Below are 14663 nucleotides of genomic sequence, written 5' to 3' on the forward strand. Positions count from 1 at the left end.
AGGTATCTATCTCTCATGTTACTGCCCATAATAACTGCTAGGTGATGTCAGTCATGGGAAGAAATACTCTTCACCCTTCCTCATTTTAGCAGCTGGTCTGCTTCTCGTTCTTGTTGCTGCTCTCCATCAGAGCTTTCACAAGTGTATTGGGAGTCAGAATTTAGCCCTGTTTAAGTGTAAGACAATAATGGTATAGTTAGGTTAGGTTAGGTTAGGTTAGGTTAGGTTAGGTTAGGTTAGGTTAGGCTAAGTTAAGTTAGGTTTTTACCACAGCCATACTAAGCATGTATCTCTCCTGACCATCACTTTCTTAGAAAATAAGGGTTAGAGAGAAAATTGATCTTAATCACCCCTTTAAAACTGCTAAATTGCAGTCCAGCAACTCAGTTCCAGTGCAATAGGGGTTATTACAGTATCACAGTATCACAGTATCGCTAAGATTGGAAGTGACCTCGAGGATCATGGAGTCCAACCTGTCACCACAGACCTCATGACTAGAAAGTAATAAATTCCTCACAGTTGGCCCAGCTTTGCTGTTCTGAAGGCCCATAAACTAAGAAGAGGGAAGGGTACCCATTTTTCTAATTTGAAAGAAATGGCAAAGTCCATCCCTGCCTACCCTGGTCTGTATGACTGATGTGTCATATCAGCTTAACAGAACTGATCTATAAAGACAAATTTAAATGGAAATACATACCTAGTAACCATTGCTATGAGGAAACTTCACTGGTTAGTTTAGGTTTTTGCCTGATCCATAATTAATTTAGTTTGCAATGTATGGAGCAATCTACTTATTCTCCTGGAACTGTTCATGCCACTGTGACAAATACTAGATTTCTTTTGTCTAAGTCCAGTCTCTAGATGACTGAGAACATAACCAGAAATGCCAGCATTATAGTGACAGACCACTGTTCATAGTATCATAGTATCATTCAGGGTTGGAAGGGACCACAAGGATCATCTAGTTCCAACCCCCCTGCCATGGGCAGGGACACCCCACACTAGATCAGCCTGGCCAGAGCCTCGTCCAGCCTGGGCTTAAACACCTCCAGGGTCAGGGCCTCGACCACCTCCCTGGACAACCCATTCCAGGGTTTCACCACTCTCATGGTGAAGAACCTCCTCCTCACATCTAGCCTGAATCTCCCCACCTCCAGCTTCATTCCATTCCCCCTAGTCCTATCACTACCTGAGATCCTGAAAAGTCCTTCCCCAGCCTTCCTGTAGGCCCCCTTCAGATACTGGAAGGCCACAATTAGGTCACCTCAGAGCCTTCTCTTCTGCAGACTGAACAGCCCCAACTCCCTCAGTCTGTCCTCATAGGAGAGGTGCTCCAGCCCTCTGATCATCCTCGTGGCCCTTCTCTGGACACGTTCCAGCACCTCCACATCCCTCTTGTAATAGGGGCTCCAGAACTGGACACAGTACTCCAGGTGGGGTCTCACCAGGGCTGAGTAGAGGGGGAGGATCACCTCCCTCGACCTGCTAGCCACACTTCTCCTGATGCAGCCCAGGATCTGATTGGCTTTGTGGGCTGCAAGTGCACACTGAGAGCTCATGTTGAGCTTTTTGTCCACCAGCACCCCCAAGTCTCTCTCTTCAGGGCTACTTTCCAGCCAGTCACTGCCCAGCCTGTATTTGTGCCTGGGATTGCCTTGACCCAGATGCAGGACCCTGCACTTGCTCTTATTGAACTTCATGAGGTTGGCTTGTGCCCACCTCTCCAGCCTGTCAAGGTCCCTCTGGATGGCCTCCCTTCCCTCCAGCGTGTCTGCTGCACCACACAGCTTGGTGTCATCAGCAAACTTGCTGAGGGTGCACTCAATGCCACTGTCCATGTCCCCCACAAAGATGTTGAATAAGACAGGTCCCAGGACTGATCCCTGAGGGACTCCGCTTGTCGCTGTTATCTCCATTTTATTCATGTCTACCAAGATCATGGGCGTTTCATGTTAATTTTTAGTAACGTGGTAAAAATTTTCTGTCTAGTTTATGCATGAGCAATGGCTTGCACATGATACAAACTGTTTCGGAGAAAGTTTGTACGTTTGTAGCTGTCCTTGCTGCTCTGTCTTTTGAGACGGATATAGATCATGCAAATCTCACTGTAATAATTCTTGAAGTTGGCAGATTTCTGTATGCTTAATCTTTTGACCTTCATGATGCATTAATATTTTCAACATATTTATCTAAACTTGTAAGGAAAAGGCATCTCTAATTATGTGTGGAGGGGAAAAAAAAGAGAGAGAGAGAAGAAAGAAATCTGGAACAAATAAACTTGTGGAGCTTGTAAATTCCTTCTTTCCAAGTTATTCATCCTAAAGAGGGTACAAGCTCTCCTTCCTAGAAACAAAAATGCGGACAGAGGAATGGGACACTTAATGAGCATAATATATCTGGAGGTTTCAGACAGAGGACAGTCTATGCTAAGTATCTGCCTTTCAAGTCAAATCTTAAATTTCTTTCCCAAAATGAAAGATTCCTGCTACAAAACAGTCAAAATCAGTGAAGATTAATCAAAATCTGTCTCAAGGGCACTGGCCTTCAATGCAGGCTATGTCCACGTTAGCTTTGCTCCATAGTTTGGCAGTTTTAGTCTTTGTGGAAAAAAAGGTTTTTTCTGTTTTTTCTTTTTCATTTTTTTTAACCATCACCACTTCAAAAGTGGATGAAACAACATTGTAAAAAGAGACTGTGGAAAACTATGTATGGGCAAAAACCACAGAGAGGAAATTTAAAGCCATGGCTGTTTTATATTTTTTTCATAAAAATTGATCACATGAAAACAGGAAAGAAGACAATTGAAAATATCTGACAAGCTTGAGTATAATAGATACCAGTAATTGTTTGCTGCTGTTTTTACTGTATACACTGCATATGAACAAGCTACATATACAAAAGACATGTCAGATTTCAGGCAGGAGACAGTTCGTGTGTGCATTACCTTGCAGTTCCCAGCAATGTGTGTTTCCTCATCAGTGTTCCCAAAAGCCTTTGAAATATTGCATCAATAAAGCAGGGTGAGCTGCTCAACCGTTCATGCATCCCATCTCCTATAGGAAGCGTCATACAGCCATGAGGCCCCAGACTTCGTATTGGGGTCTCTCATTCAACCTCAAAGCGGTAAAGTGAGAAGACCTCACTGCACATGAATCGGGGAGATTAAATTATTGGTCAGTTCTGTCAAAGACTGATAATTTCATATTGTTCTGTACAAACTAGGCACCAGGATTATCTGTAGTGCTTACCACTTGAAGTACAGAAAGAAAGGCAATCTGCATGCCTGGCTGCTACTTTTAGTTTATGCTCATATCTCAAATTGTAGCTAGAGCTATTTCTATGTGATGGTAGCATGTCATAGTTTTTAAAATATTTTTTAATAAATTAAGATTAATTTTGCTTAGTTTAGAGACAGTCAACTTTAAGATATCAGAAAGGAAATCCTTGAAATCACTGTAAATGTTGGAAGACAAAAATGCTCTAATAGATTCCCAGAGAACTGATACCTTTGAGGGTAACTGTCTTGAGATGGGGAGATTTAACCTAATTCCATTGGTCCAGTGGCTTCACAGGAATTGTCTGCTATTTTCAGAGGAGAAGGACTATATTATTTCACTACAGGTGATCTCCAGCTTTTAAGCCACTGGCCACCCACATTCCTGAGAGATGACCAAGCAACCCTCCAGTATACGTGTTCTAGTATAATCCCACACAGCAAAACAGGCTCACGGCACAGCATTCTTGAGGACCCTGAGTCTGCCTCCAAAGCCTCACAATTTTTCCACTAGCAGTCACAGCACAGTGATTTCTGTGGAATCAGCACAATGAGATGCTAACAGAGAAGTACCACACATTATATCCTGCTACTTAGGAGACATTCATACTAGAGCATCCAAGAGGTCTCTGAGGAGCAGAGAAGGAAGGTACTGATCTTTGGCTACCAGCAGGACAACCACCACACAGTGCCCCCACCACCTCAGCAAGTAAAAGTTAAATGTTTCTCCACTTACAGTTTCAGGTTAAATTTAGGCAGGGATGGCATTACCAGAAACATGGACATTCATGACCCCATGACCAGGTGATGCCACCTCTGATGGATGGAAACAGGCAGGTTCTTCTCATAACAAGATTTCTTTAGAGTCCCCTACAATTTCAGAGGGGAGGGGAGGGGAGGGGAGGGGAGGGAGGGGAGGGGAGGGGAGGAGAAGGGAAGGGAAGGGAAGGGAAGGGAAGGGAAGGGAAGGGAAGGGAAGGGAAGGGAAGGGAAGGGAAGGGAAGGGAAGGGAAGGGAAGGGAAGGGAAGGGAAGGGAAGGGAAGGGAAGGGAAGGGAAGGGAAGGGAAGGGAAGGGAAGGGAAGGGAAGGGAAGGGAAGGGAAGGGAAGGGAGGGGAAGGGAGGGGAAGGGAAGGGAAGGGAAGGGAAGGGAAGGGAAGGGAAGGGAAGGGAAGGGAAGGGAAGGGAAGGGAAGGGAAGGGAAGGGAAGGGAAGGGAAGGGAAGGGAAGGGAAGGGAAGGGAAGGGAAGGGAAGGGAAGGGAAGGGAAGGGAAGGGAAGGGAAGGGAAGGGAAGGGAAGGGAAGGGAAGGGAAGGGAAGGGAAGGGAAGGGAAGGGAAAGGAAGGGAAGGGAAGGGAAAGGAAGGGAAGGGAAGGGAAAGGATATGGATGTAGAGCTGCAAAAAGAACAGCTAGCAATTTTGCAGGGAAAGCCCAAGCCCTAGCACAGCACTGGAACAGGGCTGAACTTCAGATACTGCCAGCCTGTGCTTGGAACAGCATTGAAGGGTCTCAAGCAAAGAGGGCCTCTTGGGGAAGCAGTTGGTTACCCTTGCACTCATCCTCCCTAGGGCAGCTTTCTGTTTCAGCCTGCAGCAAAAGCACTTTTGGATTGTACAAGCCAATTTAGTAATTAAAAAAATATCTCCCTAATGAGAAATGAGTAGTGTAGGAGATTATATTGAATGTTGTCATGTATTACCAAATCTTGTCACAATCTTTAAATTCCAGTTATCTGTTCCTGTGAGACCTAAATTCATTGGCCTACCCAGCCTCCTTGTGCCACCAATTGCAGACTACAGTATGATGTCTGTGAACATTTGGTTTTCTCTGAAATAGGCTTGTGCATCCCCTTGTAACTTCTCAACACCCACCTAATTTCTAACCATCGGTTGTAAGGTGAAGTGTGAGTATGAACTGTTTTCAATATCCGTCACCAGTTTTCCACAATGGACATTAATTCTCAAATTGTATGCTGGCAGTTGCCATCAATAATGACTATAGAATTTTCTATTGCATTAGCTGTAGCAAATTGAAATCTAAGACCTCTGAAAATACAGAAAATACCCTGAATGTCATAAAAAATAAACCAAATATTTCTGAATGGAGCCCAGCAGCTGTCATCTAATTACTTTAAATTTCGGTATATAGAAACTATGTTGAGTGACAGGTCAATTCATTTGAATGCTGGAAAAGTTGATATTCTAGGCATGTGTTTATATGATAACAGCTCCAATCATATGCAGTTTATTTTTCCCAAAATAGACAGATGATTATTTTTTTCCCCCTAAGGGCACATAGTAGATTTTCTGCTCATATGTTGCAGTTAGCACACATTTTTCCTTATTTGTAGTTTTATGGGTGTGAATCTACTGCATTTGGAAGATGTTGGATTGACAGTTCTGCAAGATACTCCAACCTGTCCTGCTACTTTCCTTAATCCTGACCTGGTAAAACTGCCTCCTTGGTGAGAGGAAGCCAGTCACTCTTCATCCCCAGCTGGTACCTGGCTTCATCACTGAAGGCTTCCCACAACATAGCAAACAGGACCTCTTCTCACAGTACTTAATTTGTTTTAGACATTTGCTTGGAGGAACTGGTTGAATGATTGTATTAGTTTACTAACCTGTTAATTATAGATACAGAAGCCTAAAAGCCAGAGGTGTTTTGCACGCTGGGGATGAGGATATGTTTCAAAGGGCAATCTTTCAAGGAGCTGAATGTCTTACAAAATTCAATGTTTTATAAAGATTTCTAAAGAGATCAAATGTCCTTGTTTTGTAGAAACATTACCATCTTACAGACACATCCTGTGAAGAAAAACAAACAAACAAACCATCAATTGTCTATTTCTTTCATAAACTCTGGGTCTCTTTCACAACTATCACGATCAAGCATTCAGTTATATTAGACTTTAAACCATTAATGGTTTGGGGGTTGTTTTGGTTTTGCAAAAGGAAAACTGTCTCACAGGCGTGTGTAAAAACAAACCACAGCTTGGGGCTAGAATTTAATGGGGTGAATCTTCATAAAAGTCAAGAAGATGCTGAAACAAATGGCAACTGAGTGTTCTGTTCTTTACTAGATCTGTGCCCATGAGATTTTTAAAACATGGTCCCTGAGACCTTGCCTTAGCAGCGGTTCAAATCAGCTGAGCTACACCTAGAAGTTTAATTTTGTCCAGCTCGCCCAAGAGATAAGTCTGGATATAAAGCATGTAGGCATGCAGTGACAGAAGATGTCTGTGGGCAACAGAGGGCAAGAAATCAGGATGGGTCAGCTGAGCAAACATCAAAGATTCTCAAATAATCAGTAGAAAAGTAAATACTCTAAAACAAATGAGTTATGGTCCTAACACTTTTGAGATTTCATAGAGTCTGGTCTTGGGAAACAGCTCCTCTGGGGTGTCTCTATTTGTCTTTCCCATTATGGAATATTGAATTAAAATCATCTGCTTGCTCTGAAAATTCATCCCCTCTTGCTACTCATTCCCCACTTCAGCCTCTTGACACCTCAATTATCTCTTCAGCAACTCTTGATAGTACCGCAGATGTTGGTGTTGTCCATCTGGATATTTCTAATGCACCCTACCTTGAGAGTTGCTTAGCAAAATGCATGCAGGTACCGAGGATAAAAGGTATTTATCCATAAAGGTACTGTGCAAAGTCTAGGAATGATTTAAAATCCATTTAAACCCCATGAAGGCAAGAAGTAATGCATTTAGGGATTATTATTTGAGGGTATTAAAGGGACATATTTTTACAACAAAAATGCCAGCATAATTTCCATCACTTTGTCTCCAGGAAAAATTAGGATGAAAGATAAAGATGCTCATTAATGTCAATGCTCAAGCCCATAACATGGGCTAAACACAGACATTTTGCAATTTCATTCTCTCACATAGCCTCTGCTGTTCTTTGGCAATAGCAAAACCAATAGGAGCTGTATATGATGTAATCATTACTCAATATAATTTAATGGTTTTTTGATATATCAGTGCCATTCTGGTTTAGGTGGTGATATTTCTAGTAGACTGCACATGGGAGTTTATAATTTTGACTGCACAAGGAACCACCCCAATAGCTGATTTAGTCACACAGTATCTGGCATAAGCGGTGGGATGAATGAATTCTGCTGGAGGCTAAATCTCCTTTAACAGCTGTAGCAGAAAGGACATTGCCAAAATCTCATGGTGCAGTCTGTGATTTCAGACTAAGGTACAGCAACATTGTGGAACCACAATGGGACAATAAAAGATGTGCTAAATATACAGCATGGTCCATGGAAGGCAAATAAAATATATGAGATTTCTTTTGGCTAACAGTGGTAGTTAGTTGGTTTTGCTCGGAAAATAAGAACCTGAAGCTGTCTTTGCACTTCCACCACATCTTCTTCCACCTCTGCTAGTTGCTCACTTCACTGGAAAGAAAATGTTACCACTGTACAGTCAAAGAAAATGGGGTTTTCTGCATAGTTGTTCTAATACCAGGTTGCCATTACATTTTGCAATACCTTTTTGTGCAGCAGAGCGTGGTCTGATAATCTTGTATGTTCAGCAGATGGGGGTTTCTGTGGGTGTTTTAGGGCAAATAGGGCTGCGCAGAGCCTCTGATGAGCTGACAGGAGAGGAGCTTGCACACTGCATGGGTTACTCCCTCATGGGTGCCCTTGGAAAACCTCGAAAATGTCAGGCACGGAAACAAAATAAAAGGGCATTAATGTGGAAGGGCTTGTGAATGTCATCTAGCACACACACACACACACAAAAAAAAACAAAAAAAAAAAAAAAACCCACCCAAAAAACAGCTTCTTCACTCAGCTTCTTCACTTCTCTCGCTGCTTCCTAGATAGGCTATAAATGTTTTGGTTTCCGAGGTCCCGGCCTCCAGACGGGCCGGCCTGACCCTTCGCGAGGAGTGGTGGTGAGCCTCCAGCGCACCCAGGCCTGCAGCCCCGCGAAGCTATCCGACCTGCTCTGTGTAGTAGCGCAGTGTTTGCAAATGCCTCACCGATGCCCGCCCATCCCTAAAGCCCGAGGCGGGAGGCACCATGCAAGAACCTCCCAGAGGTTTCCTGCCCTCTGCTCCTTCCGACGGCGGGTACGGGCCCACTCCTGGGGTGCGGCGGGAGCAGCTCCCAACAACGGGAGGAGGCCCTGAGGACTGGCAAGAAGCGGGAGGGAGCCGCACCCGCACCCCTGCTTACTCCTGACTCCCCGGCTGCAAGACCTGGAGGAGGCGAGCGGCCGGGATGAACCAGGTGACGTAACAGGGGGGCTGCGGAGCCCGGCAGGCACATTTCTCAAAGTGATGGTACAGTATGCGTGTGCCCTGCGTGTCCCTCCGGAGAGCTGGCTCTGGGGCAGTCCCCGGGGGTTCGCCCCTCGTCGTCGGAGTGACTGCGGCGGCATGGAAAACCTCCCTGGAAACCCGAGCCCCCCGCTGAGATCCCCAGCGTGCCAGAATTTTAAGGGCTCCTCACGGCTGCGTGATGCCGGGCACCGGGTAATGCGATTCTAAACGCTCCGGTGCCCGTAGAGGAAGAGGGCTCATGCACCCATCATTCGGTGGTGGCACCGCGGATGAGAGTCCTGCGTCTCGTCCGTCAGCGAAATTCAAGGCGGCGGGTTGCACGGCTGAGATGGGGAGGGGAGACTCCACTGAACTCGCCGTGGGAGAAGCAGGGGATCGGGAGAGCAGTCGCTCCAGGAGAGGCTCCGCGCCCCTCGCCGCGGAGTGTAGGCACTCTGCAGAGGCTGTTCCTGTGCCTGCAGGGTTGCGTGTCGCCGAGCTCGGTGATCAGAGCCTGGCCAGGAGGCACATCTCCTTCGTAACCTGACAAGGGGAGCCGCTTTCACTGCTTTCCCAGGGAAGGAGATAAACTGGTTAAAAATAAATAAATAAATAAAAAATTGTGCTCATCGGGTTTCAGGGCAAAAGTCGCCTCTGGCTTTTACCATTCATTTGTCCCAAAACCGCGGAAGCGGGGACCCCTCAGGGCGAGAGGGAGGAGACCGAATGACTTGAGGATTTGCCGGTCAAATACCCTTCAGCCACGAGAGCATCACTTGGAACCGAGTCCCCTCTGCCTCAGGGAATCTTCGTGCTTATAATTAAATGCTAATATCCCTTTTTCTTAAAACCCAGTCTAGAAGAGCTGGTCGCCACTTCACGGGGAGCAGCCCCGTGTGCTAGCTGCTGAGCGTCAGACCTTCCGACCGGCGCGGACGGTCGCTGAGCTCATCCCTGGCGTCTCGGTACGCACCCTGTCAAGGAGGGACGCGGGGATATCGCTCCACTTTGTTACAAAACCATTAAAGGAAAGGCAAGGGCCGAGTGAAACAGGGAGGGCAGGATCTGGGCCCACTCTCTCGGACCGACAGCCCATCTGCCACAGACAACCCCAATTCTTCGGGCCACCTGTGCCGCTGCTGTGTAGAACGGGCGGGGGGGGGGGGGGGGGGGGGGGGGGAGGAGGTTGGGGTTGTATCTATATGCGTGGAGTCTGACCCCCGATGGGAGCGCAAGGAAGAGGGTAAGGAGAAGGCTGGTGATTGTGGGGCCAGGTGGGCCCCTGTGCTCAGGGATGCAGGGCTCTACGGCGCACGACCCGTCGGGGTTTGCGGCGGCATTGCCCTTTAAGTGGGCTCCGCAGACTCCCGAGGGTTTCCACTGACACTCCACCGGGGGACGTGCCTCCGGGAGGCTCCAGCACCCCGCCAGCCGGAATGGCCCCTTCATGGATTTCTTTGCTGTCCGAACCATGTTCCGGGCTTTTATTTGAGAAGTAAAAACGAGAACCCCGCCCCGCCTTATTTTTGGAGGGAGAAATCCGCAGCTTTTCGTGTTAGCTAGTATAGTTTGTCCAGACAGGGGACCCCTCGCACCCCATTTCTGCGCGCCCCGGTACTGCTGCCCTCGAAGCGGCAGAGACGGGTAGGAAGCATACGTCGGGCAGAGCCGGGACAGGTGCGGGCAGACACCAGGTCCGGGAAGCTGCTATTCCCGCTGGCACGGCAGAGCTCTCCCACGGGGAAAGCCTTTGCTTTTGGGCGTACGTCGGGCCGCGACGGCAAGTGGTCAGAGAGCCTTTGTCTCGAGAGTCTGACCTGAAGGGGCGTGGAGTGGTCCTGCTTGGCAAGCACTGGTCCTGCTGCCCTCCCGCCGCACAAACACAGGCTCAGAGCGCAGTGCGGGCTCGCCGCCTGCTTCCCTCAGCGCCTTGGAGCAGTTTGGAATGGGAATGATATGTAGGGGCAAGTGTGGGAGTTATTTGATCTGTTTCCTGAAGAGAATGATCCTTCGCTTTGCTTTTTATTTCCTTTATTTATTTTTATTTTATTTATTTCTTCAAAATAATATTTTTTTCGTCCGTATGCATACTGAAGGTAAATAAATGTGAGCAGTTATGTCCCGCTTTCTGTTCCTCATCCATCACTCAGAGGACGTGGGCAAAAACTGGCGAAGCAGTGGGAAGAGATGATGGGCAACGGGGCACCTTCCCCAGGGAAAAAAAATAAAAACGGAGGGAGGGGAGGGAGAAAAGAAAGATTTGTAGCGAAGCCTTCCTCTCAAGCCTGAGTGGAGTCACTGGAGAAGTAGGCAGTTGATTACGGGGAGAAGCAGAAACTAAATCTACCTCGACCCTGCTCAAAATTAAAAAGCACCCCAGTGTCTATGCCGCTGAGCAGCAAGGAGGCTTCTATAACCCCGCTTTGCTGGGTAGAAATTACTCCAGGCATGTCTCCCTCCCTCAACTCCCACCCCGCCTCCCACTCCCTCCCTGCACCCGAAACCTGCCGAGGAGCACGAAATATGCTTGGTCCTGCCGGGCACCTCCATGGAGCAGGCCTGCAGGTTTTCCTGTAATTCCGGGATTCCCTGTTGTAAACTCTTAAACAGAATATTGAAACCATTTTTCCTTACGGGGCATGTTCGAGCCTTGTAGCGCTGGCACTAAACAAATAGGAAAAGTGTGCTAAAGGGAGGCTACGGTTACAGCATCTTGGCCTGACGTTCCTACATATAATTAAAACCATACCCACAATTATACATAAATAAATAACAGCAATCAGAAAGATGCTTTCCTCTTCCAGTCAAAATCAACTGGTTTGGCTCTGTCACAGTATTATTTTATGGGAGCAGTCTATGCCATTCCGTCCTAATTTTATTCAATTTTATTTTAGTGGGAGGGACAGCAGGAGTTTTTCTTTTAAGTCCATATTTAGTTTTAATTTTCCTTTATTTTAAAATAAATACGTTGGCTAGAGCATGTTTGATCTTTGCAAGAAGGAAGTCTATATTGTAAAGGAATGTGCAGCAGTTTAGTATGAAAATGGGGTTGTGACTCACAGCTGCAGGCAGAAAAAAAAAAAAAAAAAGGTGTTGTGGTGTCAGCCAGAGGTGTTCAGTCTAATAACTCAAGCTGTAAACTGCATCCTCTAAAATTACTTACGTAGTAAATCAATCAGGGGTTAAAAAATAGACTGGGAAGTGTAAGGGAGGAAAAAAAGTACATCTTTAAGAAGTTATCTTAATGAAAATTATTTGTAATGACGGATAATTAGAAGTTTAATATCTTCCTCTTTTTCTTAAATGTCAGCCTGATGCAGTAAATTGCCCCTGTACAGTCAATGGTGGTTCATCTAGGTCGTCCGTGAAGCAGCAGAAACTTGAAACGCGTGTTTGAAGATAGTTGTGTCATTGACTGCTTTACCCGATTTACATCTAATTTTGACAATAAATAAATAAATAAATAAATAAATAAATAAATAACTAGCAAGAGACAGACGGGGCACTGAGCGATCCCCCACCACCGCAGCGACAGCCCTTCGAAAAGAGCCTTCCTTACCCACCCGGACGGGGCGAGGGGAAAGAGCTTCTGCAATGCCTCCCTCTCCGAGGCAGCCGCATTTCCCCATCTCTCCTTGACTGCCGTAGTTGTATCTGGTCTGGGAACAGTGTGGGTACTCGGGAGGCTCTCAAGAGAGAGAGCTCTCCCAGCTTGACCGCTGATTTTGCCGCACGGTCCAGGAGAAGAGTGGCGAAAAAAACACAACTCCGGTGCTATCTGCAGAGTTAATGCTGCGAAGGAATGGAGCGAGTAATGAAACAGAAATCTGAAAGGTGGATCCCAGGACGAGAAACTACCTTTCAGAAGAGCTTTTCCCGTTTTTAGCAGCGGTTGCCTTCTCTGCGCTGCGTCATGGAAACGAGACGCGGGCGGTGGCTTTCTGGGGGTTGCTCCTTGGCTTCTGGGGAAAGTAACTTGCTGGAAAGATTTCCAACGGGAGAGATATTCGTGATTGCAAAACAAGCAAGCAAACAAACAAACAAAGCAAGACAAAATAAGGCAAAATAAAGTAAGGCAAAATAAAATAAAACTGATGGAAAAATTGCCCTACAGAAGTCAACAAATGTTTAGGGTGGAAATAAGAAGTCAACAACAATTAAAATGTGAGAGCCACCTTCATTAGTATTCAGCACACAGGATCTAGCTTTTATGTTTATCTTTCTCCGCGGATCAATATTGTAGCAGCATGTGCCGGGGACGGGCAGAAATCTGGCCACTGCATGTGTCTGACCTTTCCCTCTCTCCCTACAGGTCAGATCGTCTTCATCAAAACAGGTCACATCGTCTTCATAACTATCATCACCTAATGCGGCCACAGCCATGGCTCTCATTAAAACAGGTATTTAATCTAGGCTCTGTGCCTAAGAATAAAAGGAGAATAGCTGTTTGCCCACGAAGAGGAATTAGTGTGCTAGGAAAAAAGGGGAGGGGGGGAATTGGAAGAATTGCCTTGTTTTTTTCTTTTTTTCCTTTTTTTTTTTTTTTTTTTCCTTCGCCTCAGCCTACTTTATATCGAAATGCAGACCAAGCCCACGCACACGGGCTCGCACATACGCACAGACCCTATCTGACCAGAGGAGCTCCACGGCAGACACTAGCCGGCGGGTCGGACCGGGCCGAGCTCCTTCGCCAGTTCGGGACAGAGCGGGCCGAACAGCTGACCCCGAGCCCCCAGGTCCGTGGGTGGGTAGTTGTCCTGTAACCTCCACGACACCTGCGGCCGTCGGAGCCCACTGGGCGGTGTCTTGGTCGTCCGGACCCACGGCAGCCAGTCCCGCCTGCCCCGGGCCAGACATCCCGGTTCCCCACCGCGGAGCCCACGGCCGCCCCCAGCCCTTTGAGAGGAGCGGTGGTGCCGCGCGTGTAAAACACCCGCTCCATCGCTTATTTGCGCTTGAGTTACTTCCCACCCCCATCTCCTCGCTGCAGCGGCCGAATTTTTTTTTTTTTTAAACACCAAACGAGCGTCCTTTCTCCTGCGGGACGCCACTGCTAGCTGCCGCGCGTGGGGAGGCGGCAGCGCGGCGTGGAGCCGCACGAGAAGCGCTCCGCCCGTGCCACGTCCCGCCGCTCGGACCCGCCGGGTGCCGCCGCCAGCGTCACCGAAAAGCTCTCGGAGCCACGGGCGAGGGACGCGAGGAACCTGCTCGTGTTTCCTGCTCTGCGAGGAAGTGGGATCGGTGGTGCGTCTGGTGCGGCTCTTCCTCTCCTCGGGACAGCAGTGGGGCAGCTACTTTGAAGTGTTATTAAATAAAGACATGAAACCTCTGGCGAAGGTCCTCCCTCCCCGGGTCTTCTCCTCTTTTCTTTTCTTCTTTTCTTTTCCCCCAAGCATTAAAAGCGAAGAAACCCTCCAGCCTGATCGGGAAGAAAAGGGAAAAAAAAAGAGAGAGAGAAACTCCAAAGCACTGGAAGGAATTGCACTTTGGGTGGAAGGGGGGCACCATGTCCTGCAGGGTGGGACAATGGGGTTTGCTTGCTCTGCTGGTGAAATACGGCTGCTTCCCCAGTCGTCTGGATCGGGGGGTGGGGGGGTGGGGGGGGTTAAAGGGGAAAAAAAAAAAAAAAAGGACAAGAAGAAAGGAAGAAACAAATAAAATAAAATAAAATAAAATAAAAACAGGGCGGAAAAAGCGACCCACGAGATTCAAAAAACACCACCAAAAGAAAGCCCAACCATGCATAGAGATGAAAATATGCATACCTCTCTGTGCCCGGAAGCATGTCTAGCGTGCACGCGTGGCTAGGGAGAGGTTTAGGGGAGCCTGTTATGTCTTCATAGCGGCAGGAAACGTGCATGAGTTTTTGAAAACAAAGGGGAAATTTAAAAGGCTGTTAGGTGTTTGGGGAGGTCTGGCCAGAGCCGAGTGGAGCGGCCGCATACCGGGCTGGTGCCCCCCGGCTGCCCGCGGCAGGGGCTCGGCTGGGCAGAGGCAGCCCCTTGCCTGGCTGCCGGTATCGGCATCGGTACCACCGATCTCGGCGGCCGCTCTGCGTTCGACGTTCGAAAGAGAGATGACGTATTTTATTTTAATTTAT

At 47.5% G+C, this 14663-nt stretch overlaps 1 long non-coding RNA gene across 1 annotated transcript; it reads left to right on the top strand.

The window, feature by feature from the left end:
• Positions 1-12615: 12615 nt before the first annotated feature.
• On the top strand, positions 12616-13951 carry LOC137454242 (uncharacterized). The gene is made up of 3 exons (XR_010990572.1): positions 12616-12727; positions 12876-12963; positions 13126-13951. It is a non-coding gene; the product is annotated as an uncharacterized lncRNA (long non-coding RNA).
• Positions 13952-14663: the final 712 nt, after the last annotated feature.

Source organism: Melanerpes formicivorus, unplaced genomic scaffold (assembly GCF_026170545.1).
Source record: "Melanerpes formicivorus ecotype bairdi unplaced genomic scaffold, bMelFor1.0.p_v2 SCAF_1, whole genome shotgun sequence".
Classification (NCBI taxonomy): domain Eukaryota; kingdom Metazoa; phylum Chordata; class Aves; order Piciformes; family Picidae; genus Melanerpes; species Melanerpes formicivorus.